The sequence below is a fragment of the Gobio gobio genome, assembly GCF_949357685.1.
Source record: "Gobio gobio genome assembly, chromosome: 25".
NCBI lineage: Eukaryota > Metazoa > Chordata > Actinopteri > Cypriniformes > Gobionidae > Gobio > Gobio gobio.
Genome location: NC_137121.1, coordinates 40,633,773 through 40,659,271, shown reverse-complemented (window position 1 = coordinate 40,659,271; position 25,499 = coordinate 40,633,773). Strand labels below are relative to the sequence as shown.

General features: G+C 44.3%; 2 gene segments (V, D, J or C); one reads left to right on the top strand and one right to left on the bottom strand.

Annotated features, from left to right (window-relative positions):
- Window positions 1–25,499, top strand: part of LOC307121560 (immunoglobulin kappa variable 4-1-like) — a 242,516-nt gene that overhangs the window by 35,186 nt on the left and 181,831 nt on the right. Inside the window, exon 3 of the V gene segment in view lies at window positions 15,731–16,182.
- Window positions 2,916–7,455, bottom strand: LOC307121771 (immunoglobulin lambda constant 7-like). The segment is given in 3 exons: window positions 7,378–7,455; window positions 4,543–4,591; window positions 2,916–3,420 (listed from the first exon to the last, which is right to left on the bottom strand).

The window sequence follows — 25,499 nt, the reverse complement described above, 5'->3', positions numbered from 1 at the left end:
AGATTTATGCTCTGGATCTGCCCAAGGATTTAAACGGTCTTATGGAACTGGCTTTACGGGTCGATTCGAGGCTAGAACAGCACTCTTGTGTCCGAAGAGAACCTGAGCACCTGGAATGCTTCACGAGAGACACGGTCAGCCCATCCAGCAAACACAAGCCCATGCAGGTGGGTAGAGCTCGGCTTTCCCGGGAGGAGAGGGAGCGTCGTAGAGCTGGGGGACTCTGCCTTTATTGTGGCGCGGCGGGGCATTTCCTCAATCGCTGCCCGCTAAAAGATCGAGCCTGGCAGTAGAGAGGAGGCTACTGTCGGGTGGAGCAGCATTGGGGAAATCCTTGTCCGCAACTCTCCTTCCGGGAAGATTGCCGTGGGCCACTGGATCTCACAACTGTCAAGCCTTGGTGGATTCTGGAGCGGAGGGTAACTTTTTGGATTTTTCTTTGGCATGTCACCTCCGCATTCCCATCACCTCCCTTCACAAACCCATTGCAGTTCACGCACTCAATGGTCAGACACTACCCACCATCACGCACATCACGGATCCTATTTAGTTGACAGTATTGGGTAACCACACCGAGACACTCGATTTTTTATACGGACACCCCTCTCAGTACTATCGTTCTCGGCCATCCCTGGTTGATCAAACAAAACCCCAGAATTGATTGAGGACTGGGTTCCGTTTCCACATGGAGTAATCAGTGCTATGCCTCATGTCTTGTGTCTGCTCATTCGTCTGTGTCTAGTTCTGTGTTGCAGGAGGAGACGGTGGATTTATCTAACGTGCCAGCCGAGTACCAAGACCTGAAGGAAGTGTTTAGTAAGTCCCGGGCTGCTTCTCTTCCTCCTCATTGTCCCTATGACTGTGCGATAGATCTTATGCCAGGTATGTCTCTGCCTAAGGGCAAGTTATATTCACTTTCTAATCATGAGAGGGAGGCCATGGAGAAATATATGTCTGATTCGCTCGCGTCCGGGTTCATCCGCCCTTCTTCTTCTCCAGCGGGGGCGGGGTTCTTTTTTGTGGGTAAGAAGGATGGTACTCTGCGACCTTGTATCAATTACCGGGGGATGAACAACATCACGGTAAAGAATACTTATGCTTTGCCGTTGATGTCTTCAGCCTTCGAGAGGTTGCAGGGAGCATCCGTATTTACAAAATTGGACTTGCGTAATGCTTATCATTTGGTCCGCATAAGGAAGGGGGATGAATGGAAGACAGCATTTAATACCCCCAGGGGCCATTTTGAATATTTGGTCATGCCTTTCGGGCTGTCCAACTCCCCCGCTGTCTTCCAAGCACTGGTCAATGACGTGTTGAGAGACATGGTAGATCAGTTTATTTATGTTTACCTGGATGACATACTGATATATTCTTCCTCTCTCCAGGAACATGTTCAGCATGTCAGACTAGTGCTCCAGAGGTTGCGAGCGAATGGGCTTTTTGTCAAGGCGGAGAAATGCGCGTTCCATGCACAGTCAGTTCCCTTTCTGGGGTACATCGTCTCGTCCGAGGGAATTCGCATGGATCTCGACAAGGTTAAGGCTGTGGTAGATTGGCCAAGTCCAGATTCCAGTAAGGCCCTGCAGAGGTTTCTGAGGTTCGCCAATTTTTACCGACGTTTCATTTGTAATTTCAGCCAACTAGCCGTGCCTCTGACAGCGTTGACCTCTCCCAGAACGACGTTCAGGTGGTCTGGTGTAGCCGAGGCTACATTTTCCAAACTGAAGAGCCGCTTTGTTTCGGCTCCCATTCTTGTGACCCCTGATCCATCACGTCAGTTTGTGGTGGAGGTGGACGTGTCAGATGTGGGGGTAGGTGCGGTTCTTTCCCAGCGCTCGTCCTCAGACGATAAGATGTATCCATGCGCGTTTTTCCCATCGTTTATCACCAGCCGAACAAAACTACGACATTGGTTACAAGGAATTGTTGGCGGTCAAGCTTACATTGGAAGAATGGTGTCACTGGTTAGAGGGTTCAGGGGTTCCCTTTATCGTATGGACCGACCATAAGAATCTGGAATACATCAGATCTGCTCCAAAATCATTTCGTTGCATTGTACTTGTACATGTGTAATGACAATAAACTTGAATCTAATCTAATGAGAAATTGAACAGGTGTTCCTAATAATCCTTTAGGTGAGTGTATATGCATTGTTATGGTTATTTTTCTGGTGTACATTAAACCTTTACTTTATATAAAGGTATAAAAATTGTATGTGGTCTCTGTGTTTGTGACAATATACTAGGAAACATACTAAGATATGGTTTAGCAGCGTTAAGATAATAGTTGGTGGGCCCTTCATATTATTCAGATGTAACTACAGGCAGTGGACCGTGGTTTTAACACAATCACACACAACACTGATCACAGCACACACACTAATAACACTATATCATTACAATCAACATCAATCTGTGTTTATGAAGAGAACGAGTCAGTGTTTTAATATGATCCTCATGTTTTAGGTGTAATATATGATCCCTGTCAATCAAACTGAACAGACTGCATTCAGTCACTTCTGCTGTCTGGACGAGATGCTTTCCATTTGACCCACAGAAAGATTTACATTCTTACACAATTACTGTCACAACGGCTCATTCTTGATTTGTGTTTTTAATGATTATGGTATTTTTCTATATTAAAGTTCAGCCCATTCTTCCGCATGTAAATGTGTGGCAGAAGTGAAAGTGGTCTGTTCCAGTCCAGATCCTGTAACCAATCAAAGAGTGAGACTGAAAATCCCATTTGCATTGTCAGGGTGGAGTGATTGTGATCCTCTCAGAATAGAGCAGCTCTGTCTCCAGAGACCGTGTTCAAACCCCAAGAGCTTTATTTGACATTTACTGCTACATCAACCTTCTGAAAAGCACCTGCATCTTCATCTGTTAGTTGAATGATGTTGTCAGACACAAAGTGAACTTGTTGAGAAGCTTTATTGAATGTTGCAGCAAACACAGCAGATTGAAAGATCACACAGTGCTTTGACACATGCGAGCTCTCTTTCAGTATTGAGTTGTAAATCACTACAGCTGCAGCACTAGACTCATGTGAATCCTGCCTGACACAAGACACTCAGATACGGCTCATCTTCAGGAGAGAAACATCAGCACTCAGAGCTCTTGTGGAACGAGACCTCATGAGGAGCTCCATCATGTGTTACTCTGCAGACGTACACCTCTCCCTCTTCCCAGCGTGCTTTGCTGAGGGTCAGGACGCTACTGCGGCTGTAGCGGCCGTCCTGCTGGCTCTCTGCGCTGGTCAGAACCCCCTCGGTGACCTCTGACCCGTCCAGTGTCCAGCTCACCAGCGCCCCCTGTGGAGAGTAAGAGCTGAGCAGGCAGAGCAGTGCGGCTGAGCCTCCAGAGATCTGCAGAGAAGAGGGCGGCAGCAGAGACACTGAGGGCTTCACTGTGGGACCAGCTGCAGGAGACAAACACAACACATTCACAAACACAAAGAAAACACACTGCACTTTCATTCACAGCATTTCAACAGCAGGACAAATCACAATCACAATCTGATCCTTCATGTCCTTCAACTTCACTACAGCTGATATATATACAATATACAAACTACACAATCACTATATACATTTACATCAAACCTCATCAATCAAACTCAACATTGTAATACACCGACTGATTTCATTACAGCAGTTTTTAACTCAGAACATAAAGTTCTTACATTTTACTGAGATATTCAACTCAAAATCAAACTCAATTTCACACAAAATTAAAAGTCACACATAAATTGTGTTTGTATTATAAAGCACTGAATTATAATCACAACATGAGCAAAAGAGATTCAGTATCATTGACTGAACTACAGAAAGTACAACATTTACATTCTGATGTCAAATCTCTTTTCTCCATGTATGATATCTACAATAAAAGATGAACTATATATGAACTCAGTGTAGAAATAAATGAAGGAAAACAAACCTGTAATAAACTCAACAAACTCATAGTGAGACGCTTTATGGAAATATGTTTAGATTTTGTTGTTGAAAGGAATAATGCCGTTCTTCTGAATGTATAAACATGACAATATCATTGATTTAGATTCAATAATTATTCAACAATATCAGAAACACTTAAAGCCTTTATACACAATGCATTATAAAAGTATTTGAATGCATTAATTATGAATTGTTACACACATTATAATGCATGTGTGATCTCATGAATAATTGTAACCACAGTTATAACACATTATAATATTATCTATTCATTGTTACACCTTTAGAAATTATAATACATTAAAACTCACGACAAACAACCAATTTCAGATGCAACAAGGAATTAGCAAATATTATAATGCATTTTAACTTTGGTTACAGTTATTTATGAAAAGATATAAGGCATTATAATCTCCATTATGAATATCTTTATAATGCATTATACATAAAGGCTTCAAGTAAAGTTTCAGCACAATATCTAATAATCATTATCATTAATAAATGTTGTTCTTGTTTCAACTGTAAAACACTTTCCGAAATCTAAACTGTATTTTTTTATTAGGTAATTAAATAGACAGACTTACCGATCACCAGTTTGGTTCCTCCACCGAATGTCCACCACAGTGATACAATCTAATGAAACGCTCGTACAAAAACCTCTATTCCACTCGAGTGAACACACACTCCAGCAGAGAGAGAGAAACAACACTTCAACACACTGATATTAGAAGCTCCTCAGCTCTTCTCAACACTCACTCATTCAGATTGACTCAATGATTTCTGATATAACACTGTTTAAAGAAATATATTTGATGAGCTGTGACCTCTGAGGTGACCTTTGACCTCTTTGATCATGGATGATGTTGTGTTTGAGTTTCTCATAATGATGCTTCTGTTCTTCATATGCAGCTCAATCTTCAGGATTCACAGAAAAACCTGCAGCTTCAGACTTCAATCTTCAGTGAAAATCTGCTCAAATCATGAGTTTATTGAATATTATAGCCAAAGTCAATAGAAAGTGTCAACAATGAAAATATAAAAGGTATTTTGCATGTTCTCCACAGTCAAGCATGTTTTCATATTCAAGGTCTGTTCTAAAAGTCTCTGGACTGGTTCTGAATCTCCACACAAGATCATGAAACGTGAACAAGCTCTAATATGTCTCCATCTTTAACAGCCTGTTTCTTCTCCATCTGATGATTTCAGACACACATGAGGCTTCATGATAGATGGAGTGACACCATCAACTCTGATTAGAGATTCACAATCAGTCCTGATACTTTCTGAACAGACTCATGATTCATGATCTGACTTTAGTGATGGCGCTTCATCTAGTGGAAGTGTAGCAGTGATGATGGTCACATGACTGAATATGGACACAGAGATGGACGTTCATCTGCACATCCTCAGTGTCTCAGGAGTCACAATACAAATAAAACTACTGAACTAACTCAAATAACATGAGTCAGAATGTAATGATCATTGTGTAACTCTAGTGTGTGTGAGTTTGTTCTGAGCACAAGCTGTTGTAAATCCTGCCCACTTCTTTGCATTGTCAGCACATGCTTCAGTCTGAGAGTGTTTATAGTGCTGTGAGTTTAACACTTCATGACTGAGAGCAGAACAGAACACAATCTTCATCATCACACAAGACACAAGAACAACAATGAACACCATCAACATCTTCATCTGGACTCTCACTCTGTTTGCTCAAGGTTTGTACTAAAATATTCATAAGGATTAATAATTCCTTTAAAATGTAAAATATATATAATTTTCATTTCTGTTTTCTCTCAGAGTGTAGAGGACAGTACACAGTAACTCAGAGTCCATCAATAACAGCTCAACCAGGACAAGACGTCAGAATAAACTGTAAAACCAGCAGTAGTGTGTATGTTAATGATTGTTTAGCCTGGTATCAGCAGAAACCTGGAGAAGCTCCTAAACTCCTCATATATCGTGCAACAAGCCTTTATACTGGAACTTCATCTAGATTCAGTGGCAGTGGATCTGGAAGTGATTTCACTCTGAGCATCAGTGGAGTCCAGACTGAAGATACAGGAGATTATTACTGTCAGAGTTTTCACTATCCAAACAGTCAGTATGTGTTCACACAGTGATAAAGAGTCGTACAAAAACCTGTGTCAGTCAGACGTCACAGTGACTGCACTGATACAGCTGAGAGATACTGCAGCTGCTGATGGACCATCACACACAACACAATGGCAGAGTTTAGCAAAGTTTATAAAGACTTTAAAGATAAATGGGATGATTAAGATTTTTTATGCTAAAATACATTAATCCAGTTTATTGTTCATTAACTATTATTAGTATGCTATTCAAATGCAGGGCCGGCTCAGGCGAGTTTTTAGATAGCGGCCCCAACCTGGACAAAAATGACTGAAAAATGCTAATCTTTCATATGAATTGCAATTTACTATAATATAGCATGGATAGTGGTAAAGGAACACACCAACGTTTGGGGACTTTGGCTTATTAACTGTATTCCCCAGAGTTACACCAACATTTTCCTATTTACATGTTGTGATGTGTATAGTCACAGTGTGCACAAATAACAAAGTTACATGAGACACAGCCATACTATAAACGTATACACACTGGGGACTGTATTCTCAGAAGCCGCAGAACTGCTCTACTTCTGCGGAGTGATTTGCTCGCAGGACCGGAGAAGCCCCGCTGTTACGTCTGTCAACAAAACCAGCGTGACTAGGAAGATAGTAGCGAACGTGACTGTTGCATGGCTGACTTTGAGGATTTTTACTTTGTATCAAACCGAAATCCAGAACCATATCGTTTTGAGCCAGAATACACAGACAAGGAGATACAAACTTTGGAAGCTGATAGACAAGACACAGAATTACCTCTAGCACCGCTCATTTGTTACTGTGACAGTCAGAGCGCGTTCGTGACAACACAATACTAACATTACAGGGGATACATGGAGCACGGGAACAACTGCAATACAGTAGTGATCACCCTATTCATGTAATAGTGTCACTAACGGTACATTAGATCTAGCTAATGGCACTGTTACAGTAAGCTAGTCATCTAAAACATAAAGGAAGTACTTACCACTACCTCAGTAGTCAGTCAAGAAAGTTTCTGTTTTGCCGAGCGGTCCACCTCCATATCCATCTGCATAGAAACAGACTGCATCAGCTGACATCTTCAGTTCTGTTAAAGATGATATACCAGACAACTGAGAGGAAAAATGAACTGATCCAATCTCCTCTGCTAAAGATTGAGCCTCAATATTAATTCAGGATCTGCTGACATTTCTTTCACCTCCTGTAGGGCTTCTCTCACTGGTAGGGCCTGGTATTTAATGACTTCTACAGCGTTCACTGTGACTGACCATGACTTTACTGTGATCTTGACATCGTTTATTTAAGACAGACCATCTCTGGGTGGAAGATGAGAACAGGCTGAATATCTTCTACAGGAAGCCAGAATAGCGAGTAGCATTCGTTCAGCATCAGCTACAACACACACGGCACAAACAATGCTCTGGGGTTTATCACCAGCGATCTCGTCTGAACATCTTTCCTTTTGCCCCTCGTGCTTGCCCCGTTGTCATGTGACTGCCCCCTGCAGTCCTCAAAAGCTGTGTTCAGGTGTCACGTCCCTCATTCATTATTAGATGTTATTTATCTAGGAATATTATTAGACATCAAGCAGACATCCCAACCTGCAAAAAGACATTTCAGGGAGGTATCCTGAAGCACTCTCCCTCTGTCATATTGAAAGCTAAAAGACTAAAAGGATGTTAATTGGCATAAATAAATAATGTATGGGTGTAGTGGCGACAGTGGTCATGAGAGGGTGCATTTCTGATCAAATAAACCTCTCCGCGTGTCAGCCCCCTGTCATTTTGTGCTCTAGGAAACCGCCTATGTTACCTATGACACGTGCCGGCTCTGCTCAAATGTATAAACATTGAGCCCCTCATGCAGCATCAAGACATTGAGAGCGGTTTGTCATGTTACAATGAAAAGACATTCAGCTTCAGTTACAGAGTGCAAGCCAAAATGTGCAGCATTCGGGGCGACCTCCCAGCCGAGCAAGCTCCGGATGACCCGCCAGTCTTAGACCAACAGACGGAAGCAATCCTCCTGCTCCAACCTGAGGTCCATCAGCGCCTGATGTTGTGTCTGATGAAGACCAGCGAGAGGCTTGACCAGTTCCACATGTGGCATTGGCTGTGACTTCACACACAGCATATTGGAGCTGTAATAGGTTTAATATGTGTCAGGAGTTATAAATATGAAAACAGAGTCAATCCCTTTTGATTGAAATATGAGCGTCAGCCACATTCATTGAGAAAAAATCTTTATGATTGTTATGAAAATGCTTTACATAACAACATCCCTTCAAAAGTGTGCAGATGTGGAGAAATACTGATAGATTTTCATACAGGTGAAATTCGAAAAATTAGATACCCCCGACGCCAGAACACATCTCTATCTCTTAAACCCTATGGTCTATATTCATAAATATGGTCTTATTTTAAACTAGACACTTGAAATTGTGTTACCCAAGAGTCATAATAACTCAAAGTAGTATAGGAACAGAGTAAAACAAGGTAAAATATACATGTAAGGGACTCACGTTTTTTTAAATTTAAATTTTTTAAATTGAAATTCACTTAGGGAAAATTGATGATACTTTAATGTTAAAGTCCTGAAAATAATCTAAATATAAAACTGAATGTCTGATCATGTTTTGATTCCAATTTGAGGATGATTCTCCAGTCAAACTCTAGTGTCTTATCAGCCAAACATAAATACAAAAATATTTCACAATCATTATGTATAATTAATCACTAAAAGTTTCAACAACATTATTCTGAAAGTAAAATCTTCTATGTCTAGTGTGTGTGAGCTTGTTCTGAGCACAAGCTGTTGTAAATCCTGCCCACTTCTTTGCATTGTCAGCACATGCTTCAGTCTGAGAGTGTTTATAGTGCTGTGAGTTTAACACTTCATGACTGAGAGCAGAACAGAACACAATCTTTATCATCACACAAGACACAAGAACAACAATGAACACCATCAACATCTTCATCTGGACCATTTCACTCTTTATTCAAGGTGAGACAAACATGTTGACTCTGGTTTTGGTGTTCTTGTAAAAGTATATGATGATAGTAGTTCCCATTCAGTCGGTCACTCTCGACGCCACGTCGGAGTACCGACGAATAGGAATCTCGCTCGCGAGAGCCAATCTACTTCGAGTGTAACTAAACGAGCCAATGCACATTGGCATGCAATGATTGCACCAGGTGCTCATGCCACGCCGCGCGGGTATAAATGAGACACAGGTGATTGCATCAAATCAACCTTTTGCTTCGGAGCCGGGTGGTAGATGGTAACGCCAGATATCACTCACTACTTCGCAGTCCTGACTGAAGACGGAAGCCGCCTTTCGGAAGCGATCTCTTCAGTCGGTGTTGGTGTGACGGCACAGCAGCGGTCGCGTGGTTTTCGGATCATCTCTCTGTGTTGTTTGTTTAGAGCAATCACAAAGGCTGTTCTCACAGCTGGTTCGGTGCGCTAGGTGGAGAGCGCTGAAAAGCCGTTCTTACGGCTGGTAAGAGAGCGCCTTCGTGTGAGAGAGCGCGCACGTCAGGCTGCACCCACCCCCTGACTGTGTCGCCGCGCCCCCGCCCCCTGCGTGCTTCAGCACCAAGGAGAGCGTCCTTCTGAAAGAGCAAACACAGATAGAGCTTGCGTCTTTTTCAAGATGACATTCTATCTGTGTGTTTCTGGATGCGGTGGTTACCTGTCACCAAGGGATGGTCACCAGCGCTGTATCTCGTGTTTGGGCGTTCAACACGCTGAGGCAGCGTTGGTGGATGACTCATGTTCTCACTGCGGGAACATGACCATCTCGGAGTTGCGGTCTAGACTCCATCTCGCAAGGGGTGGAGTCCCCGTGCCTCTGCCTCGATCTAACCCTCCACAGAGGGTTACTTCAGGCAGTAGCACGGGTGATTTGAGGGTTACGGTGAGCGCGCTTCCCCCAGGGAACCAACCCCCGGGGAACCCTCATCCCTTACGCACTCCGCAGCCAGCAGAGCTGCCGTCGGAACGTGGTGGGCCGTCCTCGAGATGTGCACCATCCGTATCCTTCGGGGCTCCCCCTGATGATCAGATGTCCATCGCTGCATCGGAGGGAGGGTCAGACTTCTCTGGAGATGACGTGTCGGCGCAGGGGGCTCCTTCGGGAAGATCCGCTGTGCCCGATACGGATCCGGAGATGATGGCCATGCTTTCCCGGGCCGCCGAGAAGATCGGGCTCGTGTGGAACCCTCCACCGTGTCCCGAACCTTCGAGGTTGGATGAATGGTTTCTCGGGGTGGCCCGTGCTGGTTCTCAGCGCCCCACCCCGGTTCCTTTCTTCCCGGAGGTGCACGAGGAGCTCACTAGGTCGTGGACGGCACCTTTTACTGCCCGAAACCGGCCCAGTGGATCCTCCTCCCTCACCACCCTCGATGGCGGACCTGCAAAGGGTTACACGCAGGTTCCTCCCGTGGAACGGGCCGTTGCTATGCAACTGTGCCCTAACTCCACATCCAGGGGGAACCCGTGTCTCCCCTCCCGAGCCTGTAGGTACTCGTCCGATCTGATCGGAAAGGCCTACCAGGCTTGTGGAGAGGCAGGCTCCGCCTTACACGCTATGGCGTTGTTGCAGGTTCATCAGGCCCAGGCACTGAAGAACCTGCACGAGGGTGGTCACGATCCCGCAGTTCTCCAAGAACTGAGAACCGCAACGGACCTCGCGCTTCGTGCGACGAAGGTTACGGCGCGGGCCGTGGGTCGTGCGATGTCCACTATGGTGGTCCAGGAACGCCATCTCTGGCTGTGTCTGGCAGACATGAGGGAGACCGACAAGATCAGGTTCCTTAACTCCCCCGTCTCCCAGACCGGCCTCTTCGGCGACGCGGTCCAGAACTTCGCCCAGCAGTTCTCGGCCGCACAGAAGCAGACTGAGGCCATCAGTCACATCCTGCCACGGCGGTCAGCTGCTGTCTCCACCCCGCCGCCGGCAGCACCTCAGTCTGCTCGTCGCCGAGGGCGGCCGCCTGCGTCTGCCTCCGCTCCCGCGTCGCAGCAGCAGCCTCCACCCAAGCGACGTCGTGGAGCCGGGCGCAAGCAGGCCGCCCAGCCCGTCCAGGCTCCTGCCAAGAGAGGTGGCAAAGGCAGGGGCAAGGGCAAGCGGCCCTGAGACGGGCGACCCGGAGATGGGGAGGACTGCTCTTCTGGAGACGGTGACCGCACCGCTCCATCCCCCGGAGGAGGGCCGGGAGGAGAATTTTGTGTTCCGTTTTGTTTCTGTTCGGTACCCAAATTTTCAATAAAAGAGCAGTTTCCTCCATCTCTGGGTCCTCAGGGGGCTCGGAGAGTTGTGGCCGGTCAAACGCCGGACCACACTCATCCTCCCCCTTCGCCAGCGGGCAGCAGTGGACGACCTCCTCACGTTCCTCCTGCCCACCTGTGGAATCAGGTAAGTGTTGCACAGCACACTCTCACCTCGCTGCGGGCCGCCTCCACGAGACAGCCGCCCCAGCCCGGTACCTGCATTCCCCCTCGCTGCCCCACCGTGGGTGCGCCGGTGGTCCCTATGGTCCCGCTTGCACGGTCTCTGCGAGCCTGGCTAGAGCTCCCCAGTCCGTCTCGCTGGCTCATTCGGACCATCAGGCTCGGCTATGCGATTCAGTTCGCCCGGCGCCCCCCCAGGTTCAAGGGCGTCCGCTTCACCTCGGTGAATGCTGCAGATGCCCATGTCCTGCGTGCGGAAATCGCTGTCCTACTGGCGAAGGACGCGATAGAGCCGGTCCCTCCAGCCGATATGAAGACCGGCTTCTACAGCCCGTACTTCATTGTACCCAAGAAAACCGGTGGGTTACGGCCAATCTTGGACCTGCGAGTCCTGAATCGGAGCCTCCACAAGCTACCGTTCAAGATGCTCACGCAGAAACGCATTTTCGAATGCATCCGTCCCCAGGATTGGTTTGCAGCGATCGACCTGAAGGATGCGTACTTTCATGTCTCGATTCTTCCTCGACACAGGCCGTTTCTGCGCTTTGCGTTCGAGGGTCGAGCATATCAGTACAGAGTCCTGCCCTTCGGGCTGTCCCTGTCCCCCCGTGTCTTCACGAAAGTCACGGAGGGGGCCCTTGTGCCCATGAGAGAACAGGGCGTTCGCATCCTCAACTATCTCGACGACTGGCTCATTCTAGCACAGTCCAAGGATCAGTTGTGCGAACACAGGGACCTGGTGCTCAGACACCTCAGCCAGTTGGGTCTTCGGGTCAACTGGGAAAAGAGCAAACTCGCCCCCGTGCAGAGGATCTCTTTTCTCGGTATGGAGTTGGATTCGGTCGAACAGACAGCGCGCCTCACGGAGGAGCGTGTCCAGTCGATGCTGAGCTGCCTGAACACGTTTCAAGGCAGGATGGCGGTTCCACTGAAACAGTTTCAGAGGCTCCTGGGGCATATGGCGGCCGCTGCGGCAGTAACACCGCTCGGCCTGCTTCATATGAGACCGCTTCAGCATTGGCTACACGGCCGAGTCCCGAGATGGGCGTGGCAACGCGGCACTCACCGGGTGAGCATCACACCGGCCTGCCGCCAGTCCTTCAGTCCATGGTCAGACCCCTCGTTCCTTCGGGCCGGAGTGCCCCTGGAACAGGTGTCCAGGCACGCTGTGGTTTTCACGGATGCCTCTGCCATGGGCTGGGGAGCCACGTACAACGGGCATGCAGTGTCAGGGGTTTGGACGGGCCCGCACCTGCATTGGCATATCAATTGCCTCGAGTTGCTAGCAGTGCATCTTGCTCTGAGCCGCCTCAAAGCACGGTTACGGGGCAAAGATGTACTGGTCCGCACGGACAACACTGCGACCGTTGCGTATATCAACCGACAAGGTGGTCTGCGCTCCCGTCGCATGTCGCAACTCGCCCGCCATCTCCTCCTCTGGAGTCAGAAGTGTCTGAGGTCGCTTCGGGCCATTCATGTTCCTGGTGTGCACAACCGTGTGGCCGACGAGCTTTCACGAGCTGCGCTCCCAGGCGAGTGGCGACTCCACCCCCAGGTGGTTCAGCTGGTTTGGAGACAGTTCGGGGTGGCACAGGTCGACCTGTTTGCCTCCCCAGAAACGTCCCACTGCCAGTGGTTCTATTCGCTGACCGAGGGTACACTCGGCACGGATGCCCTGGCGCACAGCTGGCCCCAGGGGCTGCGCAAATATGCGTTTCCCCCAGTGAGCCTACTTGCACAGACTCTGTGCAAGGTCAGGGAGGACGAGGAGCAGGTCCTGCTGGTGGCGCCGTACTGGCCCAACCGGACCTGGTTTCCAGAACTTATGCTCCTCGCGACAGCCCCTCCTTGGCCGATTCCTCTGAGGAAGGACCTTCTGACTCAGAGACGGGGCACCCTTTGGCACCCGCGTCCAGACCTGTGGAAGCTTCATGTCTGGCCCCTGGACGGGACGCGGAGGTTCTAGGTGACTTACCCCAAGAGGTAGTTAACACCATCACTTCGGCACGAGCACCGTCTACAAGACAGGCTTACGCCTTGAAGTGGAACCTGTTCGTCGAGTGGTGTTCTTCTCGCCGAGAAGACCCCCGAAGATGTTCGATCGCGTCTGTGCTTTCCTTCCTGCAACAGGGGTTGGAGCGTAGGCTGTCGCCCTCCACCCTCAAGGTTTATGTTGCTGCAATATCCGCCTATCACGACCATGTAGAAGGTAAGACGGTTGGGAAGCACGACCTGGTCGTCAGGTTCCTTAGGGGGGCGAGACGGTTAAATCCTCCTCGCCCCCCCTCCATACCCTCTTGGGATCTTGCTCTGGTGCTCCGAGCACTTCAGAATGCCCCATTTGAGCCTTTGCAGTCAGCAGAGCTAAAGATTCTGTCAATGAAGACTTTGCTGTTGGCTGCATTGGCCTCCATCAAGAGGGTAGGGGACCTGCAGGCATTTTCGGTCGACGAATCGTGCCTAGAGTTCGGGCCGGGTGATACCCACGTGGTGTTGAGACCCCGGCCTGGCAATGTGCCCAAGGTTCCTACCACTCCCTTCAGGGACCAGGTGGTGAACCTGCAAGCGCTGCCCCCGGAGGAGGCAGACCCAGCCCTAGCTTTGCTCTGTCCCGTCCGCGCTCTGCGGGTTTACGTGGATAGAACTCAAAGCTTCAGAACCTCAGATCAGCTCTTTGTCTGTCACGGAGGCCAGCAGAAGGGAAAGGCTGTCTCCAAGCAGAGGATGGCCCACTGGATAGTGGATGCCATCACCTTGGCTTACCAAGCACAAGGTGTGCCCTGTCCGCTCAGGGTGCGAGCACACTCTACTAGAAGTGTTGCATCCTCCTGGGCGCTGGCACGTGGCGCCTCGCTGTCAGACATCTGTAGAGCTGCGGGCTGGGCGAAACCCAACACGTTCGCTAGATTCTATAGCCTACGTGTAGAGCCGGTCTCCTCCTGTGTTCTCACCTCAAACGGGTAGAAGCACTGAGAGGCCCCGGCTCTTGTCGGCTTGCTGCGCTACGGCGCTTATATTCTCCAGAAGCAAACTCTGTGAGTCCTCCACCGCCCTCGGTGCCGGACGTGGCGGAACGTCTGGCATCAGGCCCCTTGCCGCTGAATCCTTGAGAACCGGTATTGGGCTTGGGCCATATGAGTGACCCTGCGGGGATCCCATATTTTCTTCCACGGTCGCTCCTACGGGAAGCCCGTGTCTTTCCCTTGGGAGAGCCTTCCCTGCAGTGGGACTGAGCCCCCTTCTCCTTGCGGGCTACGGCTCAGCATTGTACTCCACATAACTCCTTCGGGGTACGATGTGGGCTCCGCAGCGTTCCCTTCTCTAGGGCACGCTTTCCCAGTGTTATCCAATAATCACTGAGCGGGTCATGCGGAACAGCAGTGATGGACTTCCCGGTGTGAGCCCCGTCTCATCAGGTAAGAGAGCTCAGGTGGCTCACACAGGGCACTGGATGGGGGCAGAAGCCATGGCGCTTTGGTAGGGATTCCTATTCGTCGGTACTCCGACGTGGCGTCGAGAGTGACCGACTGAATGGGAACGTCTCGGTTACGTATGTAACCCTCGTTCCCTGAAGGAGGGAACGGAGACGCCACGTCCGTCGCCATGTCCTCTGTACCCTGCTGGGGTGCCTGTCTACCTACCCGGCTCCTCAGCAAAAGGCTGATTTGATGCAATCACCTGTGTCTCATTTATACCCGCGCGGCGTGGCATGAGCACCTGGTGCAATCATTGCATGCCAATGTGCATTGGCTCGTTTAGTTACACTCGAAGTAGATTGGCTCTCTCGAGCGAGATTCCTATTCGTCGGTACTCCGACGTGGCGTCTCCGTTCCCTCCTTCAGGGAACGAGGGTTACATACGTAACCGAGACGTTTTAAACACTGATTGATTTTCTTTTCTCTTCTTCAGGATCCAGAGGAGTCACTCTGACTCAACCTGAAGTTAAAACTGTCCAACAGGGTCAAACAGCTTCAATAGAGTGTCATATAGATGTAGGAATATACAGCAACTACTTAGCCTGGTATCAGCAGAAACCTGGAGAAGCTCCTAAACTCCTGATTTATTGGATCAACCGCCTCCAGTCAGGAACTCCATCTAGATTCAGTGGCAGTGGAACAGTAAATACTGGACGAGATTTCACTCTGAGCATCAGTGGAGTCCAGACTGAAGATACAGGAGATTATTACTGTCAGAGTTTACACATACCCAGTGGTTATGTGTTCACACAGTGATAAAGAGTCGTACAAAAACCTGTGTCAGTCAGACGTCACAGTGACTGCACTGATACAGCTGAGAGATACTGCAGCTGCTGATGGACCATCACACACAACACAATGACAGTGTTTAGCAAAGTTTATAAAGACTACATTTATATGTAGAGATGTATTTGTATCTGAAATAACGGTCAGTGCTGATATTGATTATGGCAGCTCTGGGATGTTTTATTGTGTGTGTTCCAGATCACAGTATGAGACGATGCGAGTCAAGCAGAAATAGCAGCTGTTCTTCATGTGTTTTCTCTCACTCCAGGATTGCTCAGTGTTTTCTTTCACCAGTGGTCGTAGAAATAATCTGTAGACTAACTAATCAGATTTTGTCTGAAAATTAAGTTAGAAAGTTCTTGCTTATAGATCTGTTATATAAAGTAATATCACATTCACAGTCAGGGGTGCAACTACCCAGTGCCAGAGGGTATGCAGCAACAATTTTGGCACCCCCCAAATAAATAAATAAGTGAGCTGGATATATATATATATATATATATATATATATATATATATATATATATATATATATATTAACAATGTAAACAAATTAAAAAACAGTCACAAATTGACAAACATTAACATTATGATCGGATTCCAATAAAGAAACGAAAAGAAAGAAAATAATCTGTATTTTTATAACGATTCCAAGTAGGAAACGGTTCTCGATGCCCAATAATGTTGCTACCAAACATTCTAGAGCGCTATTTAGTTCCTACTAAATTGTAACATGGCGTGCGTTTTCACTTGCCCATTTATCTAGTGTTGATGGTCATTGCAAAAACTGTCATGCAGATTGGCTGAGGATGGGAACCGATGATGGTGAATTTAAATTTTACTGTAACTGTAATCATGGCCGCGATTGACAGGACGATAGCAGAGGTACAAGCGCAAGATCACTTCGTTAATAAAAAAAACACAAACCACAAACTGAGGGTTCCCCGTTTTAAAAGGGAATTTCCAAATATCTTTTATTTATTTGTTATAATTCGGGTATAGCAATTTTATGTCATGTCAAGTCAAGTCAAGTTAACTTTATTTATATAGCGCTTTTAACAATGCAGATTGTTTCAAAGCAGCTTTACAGTGTTAAACAGGAAAATAATACAGCATAATTTATTCAGCCGTCTAGCCATTCTGGAGAAAACGGTGATGTCATCAGTTCATTTCAATTATCATACAGTGACAGTGTGGGCTTTACATCAGTAATAGGCTACGTGCACGTAACTAAGGAGTTCTACTTCCGCTGCCTTGAGTGTGCGGTCGACCATTTACGGTTTGCGGACGGCAGGTTTTGATTGCGAACAATGGCATATTTTACCCGTTCTCTTCAAGGCCTCCCGAAAATTGACGTAAACGACGTCCACAGGATTGTCGACAACTGTTCACCTGCACCCGGTTCCAAGCGGGAAAAAGGGATTTAGATTGTACATATCAAGTTACATCCATAACTTTGAAGGTGAGTAGCGATAACGTTACCTCAGCTGTTAGCGGCTAGATCAGCTGTTCAGGTTATACATTGACTAGCTAGCAGCCAGGTATTTTAACTTACATCAAATCGTGTCAATATTACGACGTACTTTATTAGTGTTATTAAATACCTTATGTTGATATGATTATCAACTGTTGTGTGTATTTTTAATGTGAGTTTTGTATTTCCTCTCAGTGTCCAAGAAAGATCCAGTGACAGGAGTAGTGTGTGTGAGGGCGTTATGTCATCCGTCAATGGACAGATCTAAACCACCTCACAGTTTAAGTGTAGGATGAGTGTAGCGTTAAGATGGTTACCCATGTTCCTGGGTTAATCGTGTTCATTTGGTTCAATCGTGTTCTTTTGGTTCTTTGCTGTAGGTTAACCATGTTCATTTGGTTGACCATGTCCCCCATTCACGGTAAAAACGACCAGTATACGTTTAGTGCTACGTTACTACAATGTTTTCACTAACAGCAATCAGTGGTGTAGTATAGTTTGTTTTTCCAGGTATGCTGATCGTCCCAGGTGAAAGGTGAAACGCATAAGATAGGTATATACATTTATGTAAACCTGCTAAGTCTAAGTAGGTATATTGCAATCTTGGTACTTTTTAAGTGGGGATTCTGAGTGTACCTGCAAATCAAATAGACTGCTCCACTGACCACATTAAAAGAAAGAAATTACTAACAGTGCTTACAAGAAAAAAAGTTAACGTTTTTTTACTAGCTATTTTAACTAAAAGTGTAAAAACATAAATAGTAGCTTACTTGAGTAGTCCATATAAATTTATTACATCAGTTATACTACTTTATATATATATATCATTTTTTTTAAACATCTTGTTACAGGTGGGGCTGAAGGACTCAATCCCTGTTGAGCTGGCTCATCACAGCTGTACATGTGTAGCTGGATCAGTGCTCTGTAACCATTGTGTGGCTCTACTTTTTCCAGGACTGGGTCTCCATTTGGGTCTCCATTTGGTCCTTCTTGGAGCGGAAGGCAGGCCTGTGAAGTTTTCCTGGCACAAGGTTGTCCACCCTAAAGCCCTTGTCCACCATCACAGCCATGTCAGGGGACAGGAGAGGTATGATGCCAGACAATCTGAAGAGCTCACGGTCACTGATAGAGCCCCCATAGAGTGCAGAAACAAATGTCAGAGGACCATGTGGTGCCATGCCAATCATGGCCTTGAAGGTACAGTGTGATTTGTAGTGCGAGTACACCTCACTCTGTAGCACAAGTGAGGATGGAGTTTGGCACCGCAGTTCTGTGCAGTCAACAATGACCTGAGTGTCTGCATATTCCTTGAACTCAGGAGGTAGGTTGGCTGCGATTTCTTCAGGTGTCATCCAGATACACATAGCTCCCAGTACACAGTAAAGAAAGTTGGCCCAGGTTGTGATGATCCTGCTGGCTGTTGTCCGATGGATGTTAAATCGGTGGCCAAGCTCTCTCTGTGTGCATCCGGTTGATAGATTATTTTAGAAAAAGAAATAACTCATCTATGGGCAGCAACTTAGTTGATCTGTTTGATGTTGTCTTCTCTGCCACAGAGGCCGATGCTTCTCTTGCCACACTTGTCACACGGATCATCCTTGATGTTGCTGGTTCGATGAGCCTCCAGAATGCCATCAGGTGGTCATAAGAATGGAATCTTTTATACAAAATACACAAAAATAACATTGTTGTTAGAATGGTTTGGGTAAGTTACTCAAAATTATGAATTACTAGATAGTAATTACATCTTAAATAGTTAGATTACTGTACAAATTACTCTCCAAAAATTATTTAATTACTTATTACTTTCAATAACCTATATCAACCTCGACTAGTTAAGCGAACCAAGAATAGACATGAAACTTAATTCAGTCAAAAAAAATATAAAACTACATAAATTATTCTTATTGACTGACCAAAATATTACAAATGTGAGAAAGAAACCTAAAACATGCATTTTAAAGTTAGACTTTAAATTATGATGTTATTTCCACTATTATTATATATATATATAATTACTGTATACTACATTTGTTTTACATGAAGAAAAAACAATAAAAGGTTGTGTCTACAAATCTGAGTGCTGTAAGTAGCACAAGTTTGGGCCTGATCATATCCTTATGTCAGTCATTACTTTTACTTTTGATATTTGATGTACACTTGAAGGAAAATACTATTCCTCTTGTAAGGTGTACTTTTAGTGGAGCTACATTTTACATGTGTAGTAGCCCCCTTTACTTTCACTAAAGTACATGACTTGCGTGAATTTTTTTTTTGTCCATGGCTGTTAATATGGTACAAGACATCAGCTTCCTGCAATTCAAAACACCTTAATTATGACTTACTTGGTATAAAATCGGATGTCCTCGTCCGATCCTGCAAAGCGCTTCAGTCCAAAACAACTCCTTAGCTGGAGAGCCTGAATTTGTAGTTCGAGCTCCTTTACTTTCTGGCGAAGTGTATCGTTTTCCTCAGCGAGCTGATCTGCGACCATTGCTGTTGTAGGAGTAATACAATAATCATGATCTGGTGCCAGGGTAGCCACCTCCATCTCCTCTTCCGAGTTGATTTCATGGGCAGGAGGAGGGCTATCTGCTCTGGGTCTCCGCTCCCACACGCTCGCCCTCGGCGCCGGTATTTGAAAATTATTCCAGGAAAAAAGAGCAGGAATGGCCCCTTTCTTCAACCTCCTCAGTTTACCCGGGTTGTTAACAAAATCGCCCTTTTTGAAATGCCTGCTGCAAACACGACTCGTCTTGCTTGGGGTGAAGTCGTCCCAACGCACTCTTACCACCCATTCGGCTCTCACCGACACATCCACTGGAAAGCTATGAAAGCTTATAGTACTGTTGTACCTGGACGAATTCGCACACAGGGGTACACAACAATGGAGTGCGGTCTTTTTCACGCGTTGGTACACCAACCGCCTCTCTTTTACCCGAAATCCGCTCATATTGAAACTTTTTCTACCGTACGTCTACTCAAAACTAGCGCCTCCAGAAACTAGCGACAGGAAGTAGCCGAGCGCACACTCAAAACACAGAAGTTAACCAGAAGTTCTATTGTGCACGTAGGCTATTAGATCAGTAATTTAGTTTATATGGTTAATTTAGTTTAATAATTAGATTTATTTCGATATTTAGTTGAAAAATTTAGAAAAGTTTAGTCATCTGTCTTATTCGTTTTTTTTTTTTTACAAAAGTAAAAAAAAAATGTTATGTACTATTTTATTGATGTTGTATTTTCATTAAAAATTAGACAAATAAAAAAATAAACATTCGTTTGAAAGTAATTAAAGAGGAAATTATGCAATATCATACGAGCAAGAGTGCTATTCTCCAGAGTAGCCTATATCATTGCAAAATGCAATATTAATTTTATACAACAGTTCAATAAACAACAAGTTGTCATTTTTTTACAGTTTTGCTCTATTTTTCCAACAAAAATAGATTCAAACAAAGTATAGGTTTTTGAATGACCGTTTTTGAACAGTCGGTTAGAACAAATTAGTTGAATGATTCTAGAATACACTCACGCTGCCAACAATACTGGCAGATTTATAGTTTCATAGGCCTGGAATAATACAAATTTTCCCAACATTTCATATTTCTATAATTAAAATATTATATTTAGAACATAAATCTAAAATTCTCATTACATTATTTAGGCAATTGTAATTACAGTGTAGGTGGATTTTGATAAATGGTAGGATGGATTTTGTTGATTATGATTTCATTTAATTCAGCCATAGTGTATCGTGGTAAATAGTGTAATTACTTAAAAAGATGGTCAACAATATGTCACTTTATAAGAGGTGTGCCCTAAAAAGTGAGCATGCAATTTTGAGAACACCAAGGAAAGCGCACGTTCTTTTCGTCTGTTTGGATACTTCAAACTCAAGTTTGCACTGTCTGTTTGGTTTACCGGTTTAGCCTACACGTTAATAACGTGTGTTTTGTCCGACTCATAGCGCGTGATTTACCACATAAGTGCGCGTTCTTAACGTACGCTCTGGGGTCACGGGAACGCGTTTTTAAATAGCAAATCACGCGTCGAGGACGTGCTCTTTGAAGTGTCAAATGCTGTCAAATCGCACGCTGTCAATGCAATCAGACGCCCACCCAAGCGTATATGAACACTTTGGCTCGGCGCCCCCGCCAGGTGCGCCCACTCGCGATATTCCATTATTATCCAAAATTCTATTATGGAATCTTATGAGGGCGCCTACTCTAGCCTGTTAGTCCTCTAAAATGTTATATTTTATTGAGAAAAGACAGAAATGATTTAGAAACGCACAACAGCAGCTATACATATAATATATATATATATATATATATATATATATATATATATATATATATATATATATATATATATATATATATATATATATATATATATATATATATATATATATAATTTTTATTCTTTGGTGCCCCCAAGGTGCTGCGCCCCATGCGCCACATACCCACTTTTTGCGCCACTGTTCACAGTCGAGCTGCTCTTCATGTCTATGGCAGAATTACAGCCGTGCTGATATTCAGTATAACTCACTCTTGATCATGTCAAACTGACGAACTGTGTCAGGATGAAGGGAGAAGGAGAGGTAGAGGAGAGGAGGAAGAATGTGTGCCGTACTCTATGATTTCTCACTTACACATGTGGAACCAAAGGCCATGGACTGCATGTTGTATTTTTGTCACTGGTTGATCACTTTCATACTAATAAAGCTTTTACTGCAGTGACTCCAGTAGCGTCGTTCTGTATATGCAGAATATGCGTTCTGTGTAGGGAACCAACTACCAAGGGGACACCATCCCACCCTCCATAGGGATCCATCGACACCCTTCACCTTCACCCTTATGTTACTCTAGAGTCTGGGGCGGGTTCCTATCTGGGTACTTAATTTGCATGCTTTTTTAAGGTCATCACCAATTTGCTTTGTCTCCCCTGTCCCCTAAAATCACTGTATACTGCCTTAGTAGACTTGATGGACCACAGCTCCTGACAACACGTGTTCTCAATGAAGAGTCTGCTGAAGACACATCCAGGTCTCCTGGTCTTCACTTCTGAGATTTACAACAGTTTGCTGATTTAGTTATTGCTTTTACATGACGACTGAAACTAAGGTCCGCCACTAAAATCACACCAAGATTCCTGACTTGTTTTTTGTAGTTATACCCGTAGCCTCAAGGTATGTGTTCACCTTGAGAACTTCATCTTTGTTTCCAAATGCAGTGAGTTCAGTCTTGTGTTTGTTTGACTGAAGAAAGTTTTGGCACATCAAACTGTTCATTTCATCAATGCATTGGCACAGGGAGTCAGTGGGGCTGCAGTCCACTGCATGAAAAGTGGGATTTTCGTCAGTATGTGACACTGTAGATTGCCGTGAAACTTCAGGTTTACGACTGTGCACGGCAATTTGCAGGCAACACCGAAAACTGCCGTAAATTGTCGGAAATTGACGTGGGCCTTGCTTGGCAGTTGTCCCCCCATGACCCCCCCTCCCCTTAATTCTAGGGGAGGCTTTATCATGTAAATGAAGATGCTGTGAGCTACACAAATGCAAATCAGAGTAGCAGCAGGGGGAGTTTTATCTAGGTTCTGAATTTTTTTGACTAAAACAAGTTTAAAGTTTAAGTTAAAATGTTAACTTAAATTTAAGTTAAATGTACTCGTTTTAGTTCACATTACTAAATTTTTAGGGCAACCAGTTTGCTCCAATTTTTTAAGTAGATTCAACTTGTCCGGGCTCACAGTGTAGATGAATTACTCTGTATGTCATTAGCAATAACCAATGTTATGTAAAAAAAATAATAATAATACTACAGGACAGCAGTGAAGACAGCAAGACAATGAACCAAAGCACACAAATAAATCAAGTAAAGCATACAGTTTACATACCAAAATAAATTTTTCCACCCTGCACTGTGAATGATTTTTTAAATGGCTATTAATCATAAATGTGAAAAGTACAAGTTTGTGTGTTTATAGTTAAGTCAGATTGTGTTTTTCTGTAATTGTCATTTAAATTGAGCTCACACCACATTTTATGAATTATCAATGCAGATTTTCAAGAGGTGGTTTCCTGGACAGGGTTTAAATTATGCCAAGAGTTAAAAAATTGTTGCCTGGAACAAAGATTAAGCACAGATTACTAACACCTGGACTATGAGTCCTGAACTAAAATAAACAGGATTCATTTACAGTTTTATCTAATTGCTTACACACAATTTCTGAAAATATGACTCCATTTCTTGTAACTCTACACACAAAACACACAAAACATCAGACATCTATTGCAAAAGCAACACTTTGTGCAAAACTATTTTAACTCTTCCAAAAATGTTGTTTTTGCATATATCTAACTTCACACAAATATGCACAACTGAAGAATTTACAGTTGAACTGAAATCAGCTGAACTGAATCAACACTGAAGTCACTTGAGCTGAATATTGACACTATATTGGCTTGTTAGAGCCGGTTTACAGCAGAATTTGTTTTGAACTTGTTACTGAAGCTGCTATGAAAAAATATATTTTGTTGTATGCATATTCTTTCTTTCTCAAACCTTAGTTTTGATTTCTAAGTGATCAATTTATGTATGTGTTTTCACACATGATCATTGGCTGTATGGGTCCTCAGTAAATGAATGTGGCATTTAAATGGCAAAAGTTATTCTTGTCTCTATAACTTATGGCTTCCTAAAGACACGTTTATGGGTAAATAAAATATTAATAATATAAATAAAATGAATATCAAAATATATTTTAAATATAATGAAGTCATTTTATTATAGCACTCATCAGATGTTCCTGGAAACAAAACAGAGACAGAACAGTATAAACAAACTATACAACAAACTAAACACCAAATTACAAAAACATTATTATGTGAAAGTGAATAAAGTTGTGTGTGTTTTCAGTTATAAATATGTGCTGTGTAAATTAGCCTATACTTTTAGAAATTATATTTAGCCTAACTTTAAAAAACAAACAATAACCCATATAGATAAATTATAATAATTGTATAATATTAAGCATTTACTTAATACACATTGTAACATTAGGCTACTTTACTCTAGCACAGTAGTCAGTTAAGCAATTAATTAATATCTTATATTAATATGTATGTAGCCTAGGCTACATCTAAAGGTAAGTCTGCTTTAAAAAAAAAAATTACACTTCGACATGTACAGAATGTGCGCGTTAAGAAACACGTTCAAATGTGTCTTCTTAACATGTTAAAACTGTACGTCGACTGTGTGTGTATGCCTGTTACACGACCAGAATGTGCTTGTCTACACATACAAAAGAAACACGTAAAAAATTGCTGCGTTGACGCGGAAAACAGGGCGTGTTGAAACGGTCTTAAGTCACGCGTTTCGTATAAAGAGATTTGGCCCCGGGCGCGTTCCATAGTAGAGCCCTAGTCCAATGAGGTGCGAGGTCGAGGTCATGGCCATGATGCGTAGAAGACGAGCTTTAAACTTTTTTGTTTTTTTACATTTCCTATGTTTTTTGCTGCTTTACTTTTTCGCGATCAACAATGACAGGACACCGTCTTCAACTCAATCTCTGCATGGACGCGACCAACTTTTTGGACTCATTTTCAGGAAGCTCTTCGTCTTCATAACTCTGAGGCAAACTGCAGGCGCTATGAACCACAGCATGGGTAATGTAACGTTACGATTTAAAGAATATGCTTTTATTCAGCTGTATAAGGAAATGGATGCGTTAATAGATCCGAGCTTAAAACTGCACATTTTGTTTACACAGACTATCCTCGCCTCATAACGAAGCCGTGAGCTCTTATCTGCTTGGAGCGATTTCCGCGAGTCCAGATTTAACCGCTGATCATGACGAAATTGTGTGTAAGTAACTTCTAATGTGTTTCTCATTCCTTGTTTAATTTTACAGTGACTGTTTTTATTAATACCAGTCTCATGTAATTGTTTTCCAGCTGCCTGTAAGACGTATTATGAATCGACACGCCGGAGCTTCAGATACAAACAACCTGAACTTACATCGCAGGCGGAAACTGCGAAGTTTAGCTCGGAGTCGATCAAGAAGAAAAAGGGTAAGATTTATTATATTAGATCCGTTTTTTGTCAATGTGAGTATTTTTCAGGTTGCTTATTGTCTTTATGGATTGTATTACAGTTGCTGGAAGCGAGAGTGCGCTGGATGAGGTGGACATTTGGAAGTCCGCGACCATTGAACTCATGTTTGACGAGGAAGAC